This window comes from Mus caroli, unplaced genomic scaffold (assembly GCF_978045245.1).
Source record: "Mus caroli unplaced genomic scaffold, Mus_caroli_1 scaffold_5, whole genome shotgun sequence".
Classification (NCBI taxonomy): domain Eukaryota; kingdom Metazoa; phylum Chordata; class Mammalia; order Rodentia; family Muridae; genus Mus; species Mus caroli.
In genome coordinates this window covers 146,050,710-146,066,934 of record NW_028227260.1, presented here as the reverse complement: position 1 = coordinate 146,066,934, position 16,225 = coordinate 146,050,710, and the positions used below count along the sequence as shown (strand labels likewise).

Below are 16,225 nucleotides of genomic sequence, written 5' to 3'. Positions count from 1 at the left end.
GCACAGATTTTACAGTTTGGGGTGTGTGTGTGTGTTAGGAAACAAACCTAGGGCTAAGTAATTATTCTAAACTTAGTTATAGCTCAAGCCTCAACCGATCTCATAGAAGTAGGTAGAATAATGGTTAGCATAAAATCAGGGATATATAAATTACAGGCTAGTCCAACAATGGCTGTTACCAATGGAAAGTTCAAATATCCAGTACTTGCCCAGTCCAAGAAGCTGGAAGTCTCATCTAGTCTTCAGCATACACCAAAACCCCAAAGAAGTAGGCTCTAATGGAAGTGAAGAAATGAACGTGCTAAGTGAGAGCAAGAGCAAAAAAGGCAAAGAACAAGTGTCTTTCTTCCATGTGTGTTATATATGTTGTCAACAGAAGGTGTGGCCCAGATCAAAGATGGATTTTCCCACCTCAAAAGATAAGGATTAAAAGTGGATCTTCCCATGCAAATGATTAATTAATTAAGAAAAAACATCCCTCATAGGTGTGCCTAGCCACTTGGGTTTTAGTTAATTCCAGATGTAGTCAAGTTGACCACCAAGAATAAACATCACAGTTGCCATAGTCTGGGAACAATGAGGAGCAGTAATCACAGAGAAAGGATGGCTAACAGGCAGAAGGTTGGCGTTTGCTAGGAGGAAGAAATTTTAGTGTTCTATCTCATGGTGGGTAGAATAACTGTGTCAGCGACTGGTTTTGTATTTCAAAAGTGTTTGCTAAGAGAGATTTTTTTGTTTTGGTTTGGTTTCGAGACAGGGTTTCTCTTTGTATCCCTGGCTGTCCTGGAACTCATTCTGTAGTCCAGGCTGGCCTCAAACTCAGAAATCTGCCTGCCTCTGCCTCCCAAGTGCTGAGATTAAAGGCGTGTGCCACCACTGGCTGGCAAGAGAGATATTTTTAATGAGCCCGACACAAAGAAACACTATGTCTGAGGTGATGAGACCAATAATCCTGGTTTGATCATTGCACGTTGATGCATATACACGGAAACACCATACTGTTCTTCAGTGAAAACACAGTACTTATGTATCAGTGAAGAATGAAAGGCATAAGGCCAAGGGTATGGCTGGCTGGTAGAACACTTTGTCTAGTGTTTGATCTCCAATACCTCAACAGAATTAATAAAACTTAAAACTTGCACACACATATGTGAATATTCAAGCTGGGTGGTGGTGGCACATACCTAAAATCCCAGCACACAGGAGGCAGAGACAGGTGGGTATTTGTGAGTTTGAGACCAGCCTGGTCTCCAAAGACAGTTCCAGGACAGATAAGGCACTTACCCAGAGAAACCTTGTCTTAAAAAACAAACAAACAGGCCAGGCGTGGTGGCACATGCCTTTAATCCCAGCACTTGGGAGACAGAGGCAAGCGGATTTCTGAGTTCGAGGCCAGCCTGGTCTACAAAGTGAGTTTCAGGACAGCCAGAGCTATACAGAGAAACCCTGTCTCAAACCGCCCCCCACCCCAGAAAAAAAACCAGCAAGTGACTATTCAAGAGGAAATAACAGAGGGAAGAAAAAATAGGTCTGAAGTACCTTGTTTTAATTAGGTTCTTTCTAGTTAGGTTTCTGTTGCTGTGATAAAATGTTGACCAAACCCAATTTGAGAGAGGAAAGGGTTTATTTGGCTTGTAAGTCTCCATCACAGTCCATTGTTGTGGGGACGTCAGGACTGGAACCTGGAAGCTGTGGAGGAGTGCTGCTTACTGGCTTACTCCCTATGACTTGCTTAGCCTGCTTCTTATACAATCCTGGACCATCTGCCCAGAGGTAGCACTGCCCTTAGTGAGCTAAGTTCTTCTGTATCAATCATTAATCAAGAAAATGCCTCCATAACCTATGTACAGGCCATTGTGATGGAAGCATTTGTCTCAATTGTAGTTCCCTCTTTCCAGGTAACTTTAGCTTGGGTCAAGTTGACAAAAAGCAAGCAAACAAACAAAAAACCCAGGCAGCATACACTTTCTTAAGAGATTAGCAGGGAGGGCATAGAAGGCATGATGGTGGCTGAGACCACTGGTGGAGAATAATAGAGGCAGACCCCTGGCAGTGCCCTCTGGCCTCAACACACATATAACATATGTACCCAGATACAGATGTGCATGTACCTATACACCCCACAAACTCAACTTGACATCTGATCAAGAGACAGGCCTTACAAAAGCCCAGCATGTGTGGCCTGGCACAAAAGTTCTGATTTTGGTAGTTGGACCCAAGAGTATATACACACTTTTGAAAAGTTCCTGGGCCCCAGTGCTGCTGATCCTATTGTAGAGGTTAATAAACTTGAGTTAGGAGGGATTATGCGGCTTGCCCAAAGTCACATAGCCAATGAGTGTCAGAAACATAGTTTTAAACCCAGAACTTTGACTCTGGACCCATCACAACATCATTATACTCTTTTTGATAAAAGCAGACAATCAAATTATGAATAAACTTAAAATCTATGGTTAATTTAGAATAATCGTTGTGAATGAACAGGGTTAAGTACTTTTTAGCAACATCTAATTTTTCCCTGCATCCCAAGAGTCTTGAAGATCTAATGTTATGATGTGTTAATATATATATATATATATGTATATATATGTATATATATATATATATTCGTTTATCATCTGACTGGTAATCAAAGATGGTAATTGTCAAAAGTATAGACAATGCACTGAGAGAAAGCCTTTATCCCACCCGACAAAATGACAAGTAATTTTAAACTTTATAGCTGATAGTAGTTTAATGCAATCCCCTCATTGCATTGGCAATGAGTCTGTTAAAATGTTCCATGACACCTTGCAACAGTTTTCACAGTGGAGTCTTTATGCATTTGCAAAACGAGAGGTGAGGAATGCAGATGAGGCAGCAAAAGTCTAATTCACTCTTACACTTAAGTGCTACTTACTCCAACAATCATATGATTAAGAATAGAGAAATATAATTTCTTCCTTGAGAAATATGTCAAAAGTTATGGCGCTATCATACGGGTAAAACCAGTCTTTGAAGTATCATTAAATTTTACCAACAGGTAGAGCAATCATTTGTGCACCCAAGATGGGAAAATAATCATCTTTGGATGTTTTAACTCAATCCTTTATCTACTAGTATATGTTTTATAAAGTGCATTTGCAGACGACTGACTTCCTCATCCTTGCAGCTAAGGGCTGGCCAATCATTCATCTGTCTCTGGCACAGCACTTTATCTTTACTTCACCAGCAAAGTCTTCAGAGTTTTTTAGACTAGCAGACAACTTGAGAAAGCTTCTAGAGACCTTCTTGACACACTAATGAGCTGTAGGTTAGGCCCTCTCCACACACAAGCTCTGTTCTATACCATCAACCTGGGCAGCTGTTACACATATAACAAGTGGGACCTTTGGTGAAATGGACATTGTGACTAATTCTAGTTTTAGCCATAATGTGACCAAATGTGATAGCCATTATGTGTTTGGGTTTTGTTTTCATTGTACTATGAAACTTGGTTTGATACTACTTAGACTAGGAGACCAAAATGGCACTCCAAAACAATGAGTTTTGTTCCTGGATATGTCATTGAATGCACAGTATAGAACATCGACAGAATGTCACCCTCACTGAAGTTCAGGGCAATGGCTTATGAAATAAAATCTATGGGTTAATATAATAAGATGATAGGAGGATCCGGGGAGTTCCAGAATTTTCCCATGGCTATCACATCCACAGGGCATAACTCATCAAGCAGAGAGCAGCCATTATAAATATTCTCAATGAAGTCAAACATGGAAAGTATAGTGAAAGAGTCTGAACACAATGGGAACAGAAATAGATGCTGTGCGAAAAATAACCAAATGGAAATTACAGTCTCTATGCATGCGATTAAGAGCAAATATCTGGCTCCAACTTGCTATTAATCTCCTTTGGTTATTTTGGCAATAGCATCCATTTCTGCTTTTGAGACAATGTCTCTCACTCCACACTACTCAATTCGACTACAGTGGCTAGCCAACAAGCTGCAGAGATGCTCTGGTCTCCCCCTTCCCAGCACTCGGGTTCAGACACCCCCCTCCCTTTGACAAGATTGTTGGGGATCAGTCTCAGGTGCTCATACTTGTATGACAAGCACATTACTTATGGAACCACCTCCCCAGTCACTAACATCAGAGATTTTAAGCAACAAAAATGCATCTAAAATAATGCACAATGAGGAAGTATGTTACAAAACGCTACGCATACCTTCAGTGACAGTATCGAGAAGTTTTGTGTATGTACAATTAGAATCCTGAGAAAGGAGAAAAGCTGGGCACACAAAAATATTTAAAGAAATAACCCGAAGTATTCTGTAAGGTTCCAAAAATTACCTATGGTGGCTACTTCTGGTTTTCAATGAGTGAGTTTATTATGTAAGCAGCAAGCCAAAGCAAAAGACTAAATAGCAAGTGATAGACAGATGCATTGATAGATACAGAATATTGCCAACCCAGGTACTCAAAACCTGCACCAGTCAGCTAGAGTTCCAGATACAGAGATTCCTAGGCAGAGTAGAGCATCTCCTTGGGTGAGGCTTCCAAGCGAAAGAACTAATAGCAACATAGAGATAACATCATCAAATCAGATGCTCACAACATCCAACACAAACCAACTGGGGCAGTGCAGACAGTTGTTTGGCATTCCTAATTGAGCTTTCCCTCCATTCTGAGGTTCCCAGGGCTGAGCTTCTGGCCTGTCTTTCCCACTGCAGGCAATTTTCTATCATAAACAACAACTTCTGTAGGAAACATTTTACCTTGTAGCTATTGTCAAGGACATGATGTTTTTACTCCTGGGCTGTTTTGCTGTTCTCTCCCCTTCCTGTCACAGAGCAGATAGCCTGTGCTCAGACAATTAGCTTTGGAGGACACTGAGATAAAATAAACACGCTTGGGTCTGAAATGGGGCGTGGGGGACACTTCCAGCACCAGCTTCTCTGTGAGCACACAAACCCCATGACAATTTACCAATATAATGTACATTACACAAAGTTTCCAAATTTGATTTTGGAACTCCCATAAAGCCACCAGTCTAAATTGCACAATGAATAACAACATAAAACACAAAGAGAACTGCCACACCAAGACACAGCCAGGTCCGGTTGCCGAAAACTAGCGATACAGAAAACCTGAAAAGGTGCAAGGGAAGACAAGAATATAAGCTAAAAGTGACCCAAGCTAAAAGTCACTGTAGACTTCTCTAACTGTGAAATTTATTATAAGGAATTCTTTAATGAGCTGAAACAGAGGGAAATGAGTCTTCTTCCAATTTTCTCCTTAGAAAACATAGCCTTTAAAAACATGGGAGTGTGGGGTTGGGGATTGACAGCTCAGTGGGTAAAGTGCTTGTTGCCCAACACAGACCCAAGTTTAGATCCCTAGCACCCAGCTAAAAACCTTCAAAGCTGGGTTTAACCAGTTTGCAACCTCAGGAATGAGGGGTGGAGACAAATCCAGAAGACTCACTAACATCCAAACAGCAAGCTCATGCTTGTGTGAGACACTGCCTCAAAAACCAAGGAGGCATAGGTCTCTAGCCTCAGTGGAGACAGGAGGATTTCTGTGAGTTTGAGGTCAGCCTGGCTTACATAGTGATGTTCTAGGCCAGCCAGGGCTACATAGTGAGAGACTTTCTTTAATCAATCAATGAAATCGAATAAACAAGGTAAAGAAGTGATTGGTGAAGAAATTCTAATTTTAACGTCTGGCCTCTTCACATGCACACCAATACTCAGTACATACCACACACAAATACATACAAGACCAATTGTGGAGCTGGAACTAAAGCAGATGGGAAAGGCCTCAACCCTATACAAAGAACTACAGGTAACTAAGAAATGCTGAGAACAGGAGAAATAGTCTTCCCCACTTCCCCAGGGAAAAGCATGACAGTTGGTTATTCAATACCAAATGGTCAGCCATGAAAGCATACATACAAATAAGTAACATTATACAGACTGAACTACTACACAAATACACACACGCACATGCACGCACATGCACGCACACACACACACACAAACACACACACATGAGACAGGGTTTCTCTGTGTACCCCTGGCTGTCCTGGAACTCACTCTGTAGACCAGGCTGGCCTCAAACTCAGAAATCCTCCTGCCTCTGACTCCCAAGTGCTGGGATTAAAGGCATGGGCCACCACTGCAGGGCACATTACCAACAATTAAAGAAAAGAAGAACATGAATTTGAAAGAGAGCAGCAATGGGAGGGTGGGGTTGAAAGGAGGAAAGGGAAGAGGAGAAGGATTAATTATATTATAATCTCAAAAAAAAACAATAAAAATAAATAAAAAGCTAGAATAAGAACATAGTAAACCTGGAGTTAGAAGCCAAGAAAAAGTGAAGTTGCCAACTGAAAGCAACTAAATAGAAAATGGGGTCGGACTAGATGGTTCAGTGGGGCAATGGCACAAGCCTGATGACCTGAATTCAATCCCTGAAGCCCATGTGAAGATGGAAGGAGGGAGCTGACTCCACAAGGTTATCATCCACACATACTCCAAGGCATGTGTGTGCTCCCCATACATCATATACACACAATAATAAACAATAAAATATGGACAAATAATACAAAGATCAATAAACCTAATGCTGGCTCTTTGAAACTATCAATAAAATGGATAACCCTCTAGGTAGACTGATCAAGGAGAAAAGTAAAGAAGAGAAACACAATTGCTATTGGGAATAAAGGAGGACATATCATATAGATGATGGAGATTATAAATGTGTCTGTGTGTGTGTGCTTTGTTATGTGTGTGTATCAATGTGTGAGAAAAAGTAATTATAACTATATCCATAAGAAAAGGCTGGAAAACTGTGGATCTGATCTTAAATTGAACAGACAGACATACCTGCTCTTACGCAACAAGCGATCTTGTGATTTTTAAGATTTTTCTGATTCAGATCACTAGCTCTTTGAGAAGGCATTTGTCACAAAATTCCAGCACATAATATCAAAACTATGCAAAGCTCTAGTGGGTTGCTATCATGAGTCATCACAACACAGTCTGGAAAGAGCTGGCAAAGACTGCCTTGTATTTTTATATGAAAGGATATGTTTATTTCAGAAATGCGGGACTGCTAAACAATTTGAAAATAAAGGATATTCACTACATTCACAATACAGAATGGCCTTAAAAGATGACTTTCATAAATTCATTTAAAGGATATGATACACCCATTCATGATTAGAAAAATCATTTGAAAGCTCCAACTGAGAGATGGGCTTCCCTTAGATGACACAAGTATGGTAGAGAAAACATCAAAAGCTTTGAAAACAAAATCAGAGAAGCTCATGAGCACTGGAATGTAGTTCCTAGCCAGCTGATGAGGCAAGAAAATATGATTAACCATTCTCCAGGAGTATGGGGAACTGAGGAACGTCTGTGTGGAAACTCATATATGTTAAAAAGTTGACAAGGAGTGGGGAAACATGGACTGGAAAACTTTATATTGCAAAAATATCAATTTCCCATGAATCTGCTATGTTTGGTCATTTCTAGATTATGTCTTTAAAGTGAGGTGGCTGCATTAGTCTTTTGTATTGGTTTAGTCTTGTTTTGAGACTGTCTCTACCTCTTTATATAACCATTGCTGGTCTGAAACTCCCTATATAGATCAGGCTGGCCTCTAATTTGTAGTGATCCTCCTGCCTCTGCCTATTGAGTTTTGGGTTACAGGTGTGATGCATCGCACACACTTGGAATTTTTTTTTTCTGAAACTGATTTTAATATTTGATGGTAATAGTGCCACTATTGGAGGTATTAAGATGCTTTGGTGTCAAACTAATTAAAATGGCATTTGGAATAATGAATGACTTGTCTTGTACTGGCCACCTTTTATTTTTTTTATTTATTATAGCCCTGGCTGTCCTGGAGCTCACTCTGTAGACCAGGCTGGCCTCCAACTCAGAAATCTGCCTGCCTCTGCCTCCCGAGTGCTGGGATTAAAGGTGTGTACAACCAATTGAATGCCTGGTCATTTTTCTTGTTTTTTTTTAAAAAAAACTTTTTTAGATTTATTTTTGGGTGAGGGCACACACACCATGGTATGAATGTGGAAGTCAGAGGATAACTTGTGGGAGTCTCCTTCCACCATGTGGGTTTGTGGGATCCAACTCAGGTTTTCTGACTTGGCAACAAGTGCCTTTTCTTGCTAAGCCATCTTATTTTTCCTGTTTTCTTTTTCTTTTGCTTTCTTTTCCATTTTTTAAAAAAAGATTTATTTATTTTTATACATAAGTACACTGTAGCTGTCTTCAGACACACCAGAAGAGGGCATCATATCTCATTACAGACGGTTGTGAGCCATCATGTGGTTGCTGGGATTTGAATTCAGGACCTTTGGAAGAGCAGACAGTGTTCTTACCCGCTGAGCCATCTTGCCAGCTCCCTGTTTTCAAAAGTATAAAAATTACAAATAACTATATGGAAAGCCTTTAGGGGTTTTCTTCTGGGAGATCAAGGATTGGAGGAGCCAGAAACATAGGGCCAATGCAGGTGCTCTACCACCAGATTTGGGGCTCATCTCCTAGCAGGAAGGATCAGATAGCCTGTCCTGTCCTAAATAGCATAGCATGAACAGGCAGTAGTTGATCTCTTCCAGGGCTCAGTTCACATTTTCTTCTGAGTGGCTCAAAGAGCGAAGATGCCTGCTAAAATGGGTCTTTATATCTAGAAGGGAGAGTTTGCCAAGAGTGCCTGACTTGGAACAGGGCAGAGCTCCAAATGTATTGAGTTTGCCTCTAGCTCTTGCCAAAGTTGTATCAGGCTATTTTCAAAGCCATTTCATTCCATTTCACCAGCACTGTAGGTCACACACACACACAGTGGTACTTTGGGCTTTTGTAATCAGAAAACAGAAATGCCATGCTGCCCCAGCAGGGATCCCTTACGGTGCTGAAGTTAGATGAGCCTCGCCTTGGCAGAGAGCCCCTTCTGGTGTGGTGGAGGATTGAAGAAGAGCCTTCCTTGAGTCCTAGTGTAAACAGCCCTGCTGGGAATCAATTAGCCAATGCACAGCTCTGTGGAAGAGCCTGGTGGGTTCTTCTTCCTTTCCACATTTCCAGTGCACCCCAAAGCATAGGATCGACTGTGTTCTAGGTGACAAAAGGGTTACCTCTGACCCCCTCACCTCCATCACCCTCTCATTTGCTCCTTCACCTGCCTTCTTCCTGTGTTTCCTGTAGATATTTTGTAATTTCCTGTTTATTTCAGCTATAGCGTTCCTTGTATATATTTTGATATTTTGTTTGTTTGTTCTTTTGTTTCAGATAGGGTTTCATGTAGCCCAGGTTGGCCTTAAACTCCTAAAGTAGCCCAGGATGACCTTGAGTGCCTGAGCCTTCTGCCTCTACTTCCTGAGTTGTGGGATTACAGAGATATAGCACAATTCTAAGAATGTTTTTCTTGTTCTTGTTCTCATTCTTGCTCTCCATGTTTCCCTCTCCTGTCCTGCCTCCCTCTCTACTTCCCCCTCCCCATCTCTCAAGAAATGGACATTTCTCCTAAACTCTCAGGCTCAAGTCATTCTCCTGCTGCAGCTTTGAGTAGCTGCGACTACAAATTCATGTCACTATGTCCTGCTGGGTATGTCTTTGCCCGGTGCCTTTTTTTTTATTAGATATTTTCTTTATTTACATTTCAAATGTTATCCCCTTTCCTCGTTTTCCCTCTGAAAATCCCCATCCCCTCCCCCTCTCCAACCCACCCACTCCCATTCCTGGTCCTGGGTGCCTGGTACTTTCAATGTCTAAGCATTCCATTATCCATACACAGGTTAGTCTTCTGGAGTCTCCACTTTAACGGTTTGAATAAAGTGTAGAACTCTTACCTCTTTTAGTAACTCAACACTCTCCCATTTATAATGTAATTATGTTAATGATTTCCTCCATACATTAAGAACTACAAAAGCCTGTGCTGTAACTATTGCTTTAACTGTTAAACATGATTTAGAAAGGCCAAGATGAGGAAAAATTGTCTACTGTATTTATCTTCCCTTTTACTCTGTCATTCTTCCTTCCTTCCTGATAGCCAAGACTTCTCTGTCATTTATGTTTATCAAGATTATCGTGGTTCTTATTTGCTATGCTTGGAAATCAAACCCAGGGTCCCTCCTCTCTCAGACTTTCGAGTGTGGCATATGAGACCCACCATGCCTGACTAAATTTCTCTTCAGTACTTGAGAACCATGGCAGTTTTCTTCCACTGTTTTTGCTTTCTCCTATTTTTTTCTCTTTAGAGAACATGTTTTCCTCTGGGTGCTTAGGTTAGTTTCTATTAGCTTTCAGAAGCATGGCTCTGATAAACCACAGGTTTTTGTTGTTGTTTATCCTGCTTAAAATTTTCTCAGGTTTGCCCTACAGTGGTGGTGAATATGTTCAATCCCGGCACTTGAGGTGGAGGCAGACTGGATCTCTGTGAGTTCCAGGCCAGCCTGGTCTACAAACAAGAGCGAGTTCCAGGACAGCAAGAGCTACACTGAGAAACTATGTCCCAAAAAACAACAGACACACATATTCTGCATCTATATGTTTATGCCTTTTGGGCAAATTTCAGAACATTTTAGGCATTCATTCTTTGATTACTACTTTAATTTCATCTTTCTCTCTTGAAACGCTCATGATCAAAAACTTAGATTTTTAATATATTATCTTCCATGTCCCTGAAGGGCTATCCTTTTTTTACAGTCTACTTTCTTTCCTTGCTTAAATAGAGTAAATTCTATTCTAATCGGATCAATTCTGATCCCCCCCCCAGACTTTTAGATTCTGCTATTGAGTCTAATTATTTTTTGCCTGTAAGCTATTGTAATTTTCAGTTCAAAAAATTTTGAGTTCTGAGACTTTCCTCCCCATTTGTTTCAAACAAACATGCTTACAAAAAAGGGCTAGCCGGGCGTGGTGGCGCACGCCTTTAATCCCAGCACTCGGGAGGCAGAGGCAGGCGGATTTCTGAGTTCGAGGCCAGCCTGGTCTACAAAGTGAGTTCCAGGACAGCCAGGGCTACACAGAGAAACCCTGTCTCGAAAAACCAAAAAAAAAAAAAAAAAAAAAAAAAAAAAAAAAAAAAAAACAAACAAAAAAGGGCTACACAGAGAAATCGGGTCTCGAACCCCCCCCAAGAAAGCCAATGCGTGTTATTTTTTTTTAAATGACAGCTGTTTTTAAATCCTTGCCAGTTGATTCTAACAATCCTGTCACCTTAGTGAATTGTCGTTTCCCACTCAAGCTGAGAATTCCCCGATTCTTAGCATGGAGAGTATTTTTCAAAAACTGACGTTATATTAGTTAAATACTATGTTTCAGCAAATCTCTCCTAAGCAGCTCAAACTAACAAGCTACGGGCAAGGAAGGGTTAAGTTCCAGATTCTGAGAGCCTCGTTTGCTGACGTGTGCGCACGCGCACGCTCGCACCTGCGCCTGCGCTCCCGGACTACGTGTGACTGCCTGGCGGGGCGGGGCTGGCGAGGCGGGGCTGGCGGGGCAGGGCGGGGCGGGACAGGATGCTGGCTCCACTCTAGCCGCTAACCGCCAGTAGCCTTGCGCTCTGTGGCGTCTCCACATTGCCTCCAGTAATCTGGCGGTAGCTAGGAACTCGTCAGCGCTGCAAGGGGGGTGAAAGTTCAGACCCCCGGCTGGGTGACGTCGGCGGAGGGGGCGGGACGCCTCGGATCTTCTTGGAGGAGGGGAAAGTCCGGGCTGTTTCAGCAGAGCCAAGGAATGGGAGGCGCCCTAGCTTCCCCGCAGGCCACAGCGCTGGGACTCCTGCCTTCCCTGCTATCTCCCTGAGGCAAGGGGTGTGTGGGAATGTCTCTTTACTGCTAGAAGGCTCGAGGTTTTCCTGCTTAAGGGTGGGGCCACACAGGCTTTTGAGATTTTTTTCCCCCCCATTGTAGTGTTTGGCTGAAATGGAGCTGTCATTGTGCAGAAGTTTTCTGTCTAGATAGAAAAAGCAGACTTTTCTTGCAGGGTGGGATTTTTGTTTGTTTATTTTGTTTTTCATTTCTCTGTGCCTGCTCTTTCTGGGGTGCTGGCTTCTCCAAAACCAGTTTGGAAGGTATGGAAACCCACGGTCATGTGTTCATCAGGTCCGGTAGCCTTCAATAGCTCTGCTTTTCACCTCCACCTTATTTTATATCGAAATTAGGCATTTTGGGTGTTCTTAGTGGTACTGGGGAAAGTGCATTTTACTCCATCTTTCTAGAAGCCCAGGGCCTAACAGTATTTTTTTCATACGTCATCACAACCATGAAAGGATGTGTGCGGGCTTGGTAGGCCTTTTCAACTGAATGGGAATCCATAAGTGAATAGGTGAATAGGAAGACATTTTAGAAAATCAGGTTCTTGGTTGGGTTTTTTTTTTTAATTTATTTTTATTTTTTATTTTTATTTTTTTGTCTTTAAAAAAAATTTGAAAAGATACATCTCTGCCAACCATGTTCTGTTTCCCTGCTTTCAAGATTATGTAAGAGGAAAGAAGCACTGTTTCAGGGAAAGGACAATAAAGTCAGTTCTGGGAGTTTCTATGTTTTTACTGAGGTGCGATTACTTTATAAGGATGTGTATATATTTAAAATATATGATTGCATACAACATGCATGCATGCACGCACGCACGCACCACTACAGCATCGTCACAACCAAAACTGTGACCAAATCTATCACCTCAAAAATTTCCTAATTTTCCTTTCAAATTCCTCCCTGACCCTCACCCCAGGCAACCAGGGCTCAGGCTTTTTTTTTTTTTTTTTTTTGGCTCAGGCTCTTGCTCTGTAGCCCAGGCTGGCCTCCAACTCTCTGTCTTCAGGGTTCAGCCTCCTAGGTGCTGGGATTACAGGCTTGCCATATCATACCCATGTTACTGATTTAATTCCTATCACAAAATAAATTTGTTTAGAATTTTGCATAACTGTAGTAATACTTATTGACTGGTTTCTTTCACACATGATAACTCACTTGCAATTCATCCATATTACTATACCTATAGATAGTTTTTCTCCCTTTTTAAAGACAACGTGGTTATCCTTTCATTTGTTGATGGACATTCCAGTTCTTCCCAATTTGGGGCTGTTATAAGTAAAGTGGCTCTGAACATTCATATGCAACTCTTTCATGTAGATATATGCTTTCTTTGCTTGTGGCCAAATACATAGGGATAAAATGGCTGGGTCATAAAATAGGCACATGTTTAATATTTTTCTCTCCTTTTTCCTTTCTGTATACAGGTTGGAGGTTAGCACGGAGTGTTTCTCAATCATTTCCCACCTTACATTTTAAGACATGGTGTGTCACTGAACCTGGAGCTCCCCAACTCTGCTAGACTGGGTAGGTAGCCAGCAAACCCTAGGGACCCTCCTATCTCTCAGCTTGTCCAGGATTTCAATTACATGCATGTATCACCATGCCCAGGTGTGTTATTTTGCTTTGTTTCTTGATGAGGTCTCACTCTGCAGCCCTGGATTTCCTAGTACTCTCTGGAGTGCTGTGATTAAAAGCATGTACCACTCATGTCCAGGTTTTTTACATGGGTCTGGGAACAACCCTGGATCCTCGTTACCACATGATTATTTCGTTTGGCACTTCTCCCAACGATGTATGAGAGTTCCCATTTTTCTGTATCCTTGCCACGCCCTGCACATTTCCTTGGATTTTTTGCCATTCTTATAATAAGTTAGAGTAGTATCTTATTTTTTTACATTTCCCCAATGATAGTAATGATACCAAGTATCTTTCCAAGTGCTTTTTGGCAACTTAGGTACCTTCTTCAGCAAAGTGTGTGGGTTCATTCCTTGCTAGTGTTTCAGAGTTCTTTATAGATGTTAGACATAAGTCTCTTACTAAAGACATGCCTCATCATTTTCTTTTTCTTTTTCTTTTTCTTTTTTTTTTTTTTTTTTTTTTTTGGTTTTTTGAGACAGGGTTTCTCTGTATAGCCCTGGCTGTCCCGGAACTCACTCTGTAGACCAGGCTGGCCTCGAACTCAGAAATCCGCCTGCCTCTGCCTCCCGAGTGCTGGGATTAAAGGCGTGCGCCACCATGCCCGGCCTCATCATTTTCAATAACCATCTAATCCAGCAGTTCCCCTTTCAGGTACAGATACAAAAGAACTGAAAATGAAGAGTCAGAGAAATGTTTTTTTTTTTTTTTCTTTTTATGGTTTTTGTTTTTTTGAGACAGGGTTTCTCTGCATAGCCCTGGCTGCCCTGGAACTCACTTTTGTAGACCAGGCTGGCCTCGAACTCAGAAATCTGCCTTCCTCTGCCTCAGAGAAATGTTTTATAGCATCATTCTTTACAGCAAGCTAAGTGCTTATAAATCCATAAACCTCTACAGAAGGTGTGCTGTGGCCATCCAATGGAATACTGTTTCTGTGGTTTTGTTTTTGTTTTTTTCTTTTTGAAAGGAAGTTGTGACAATTGCTCTAGCACAGATGAACCTTGAGGGCATTAAGCCCAGTGAAATAAGCCAGTGACAAAAAGACAAATGTTGTGATCACACTTAAATAAGGTAAGTAGACTGGTCAAGCAGGTAGGGGCAGAAAGCAGAACGCTAGCTGCTAGGGGATGTGGGGAGGGCAGAATGGGCATTTGTTGTTTAATGGATGTAAAGGTTCAGTTTTGTAAAAGGAAAAGGTGAGGCTGAGGACATTGCTCTCTAGCAGAACACTCACCTAGCAGGTCTGAGACCTGAGTGCAAGGTCCAACAGCTCACGCACACACACATACATAGGAGAAAGAAGGAAGAGAAGCTACCTTTTACTAAAAACTGTATTTATTTGTATTTTATGTGTGTGTGCCTGAGTTGCAAGTGCCCACTGAGTGCAGAAGAAAGTGTTGGATCTCCTGAAACTGGAGTGACATGTGCTTGTGAGCCACCTGATGTGCTGAGAGCGGTCCTTAGGCCTCTGCGATAGCAGCAAGTCCTATGTAATGCCTCATAATGACTTTTGTCTAGACAGCAAATTATCTTTTTAAGGTATTTACACAAATAAAAGATATTTTGAAAATTCTTATAGGGCTCGGGTGTGGCTCACTTGCCTACATAAAGCCATGGGTTCCATCATCAGTGCAAGAAGAAATAAATGAACTTATATTTATCAAATGTGTTAAGCATTTCTGGCTTCATTCATTTGTATAGATTCAGACTGCCATCTGCTATAAATTTTCTTCTACCTGAAGGAAACATGAACATTTCTTGAACTGTAAATGGTCTTCACCACTGAGCCACCTCTCCAGCCCTTCCTTTTCCTTCTGTTGAGATCAGACTCTCACATATCCCAGGCTGACCTTGAAGTTGCTAGCTAGCATCTATGGATACCTTTGAATTTCTGATCTTCTTTGCTCTGCTGCCAGAGTGCTGAGGTTACAAGCTTGTATCACCAGATCTATGCGGTGCTTTGTATATAGCCAAGGGTCTGTGCATGCTAGGTAAGCACTCTATCAACTAAGCTGTACATCTATACCTAACGCCCATTTATTTTTGTGTTTAAATTTTGGTAGTTTATATGGCTGTATCTTCAAGTCCACTATTTTTTTTTCTTTCCCAAGAGGATGAATGTTACCTAAAAACAAACAAAAAGAAAAAGAAAAACAGAGAGAGAGAGAGAGAGAGAGAGAGAGAGAGAGAAAGAGAGAACAAAAACTCTATAGCATTGGAGTTAACAGTGAAGTATTAGACAGTCTCTCCTTAAATTAGAGGTCAGGCAATACTGTTCATCTTCCCTACTTGTCTTCAAAGCATGCAGATGAGAAAAGAGGTGGTAAAACTGTTTCTGTTTGCACATGACATGACTGTTTCTTTAGAAAACCTTTAGGAACAACACCCAACACTGCTGACCACATTTTTCAAGTCACAGAAGACAAAGTTCATGTTTCCAAAACTCAATTTGACTTTGATAATGTTACCCAAAAACAATTGAAAAATACAATTTTAAAATGACATTCCACGTGTAACCTCATCAAAACCATTAAAATAGTTAAATAAATTTAATGTATCTAAACCTTAATGCAACAGACCATTTTTTAGAGAAAGTAAATAATGAGCTAGGACATACCAACAAATTGAAAGCCCTGGAAGTGTTGGCATGTCAGTCTTCCCTAAATTGATCTCTAGATTCAAGGTAATCTATAGCCAGATGTCAACAGTTGTTTGTGTGAAGGTTGAAAATTAGTTCTAAGATTTATATGGAAATGTAAAGGACCTAGAGTGT

The 16,225-nt window shown here is 41.2% G+C and overlaps 1 protein-coding gene across 2 annotated transcripts in view; it reads left to right on the top strand.

The window, feature by feature from the left end:
- The first annotated feature begins 11,678 nt into the window (after positions 1 to 11,678).
- Usp9x (ubiquitin specific peptidase 9 X-linked) overlaps positions 11,679 to 16,225 on the top strand; it is a 136,033-nt gene continuing 131,486 nt past the window's right edge. The window contains exons 1-2 of one of the 2 annotated variants that reach the window (XM_085838266.1): positions 11,679 to 11,814; positions 13,242 to 13,341. The gene's annotated coding sequence lies outside the window, so the exon portion shown is untranslated. Of the gene's footprint in view, positions 11,815 to 11,835; positions 12,075 to 13,241; positions 13,342 to 16,225 lie in introns of those variants that run through there. The other variant, XM_085838268.1, reaches the window with a different exon arrangement.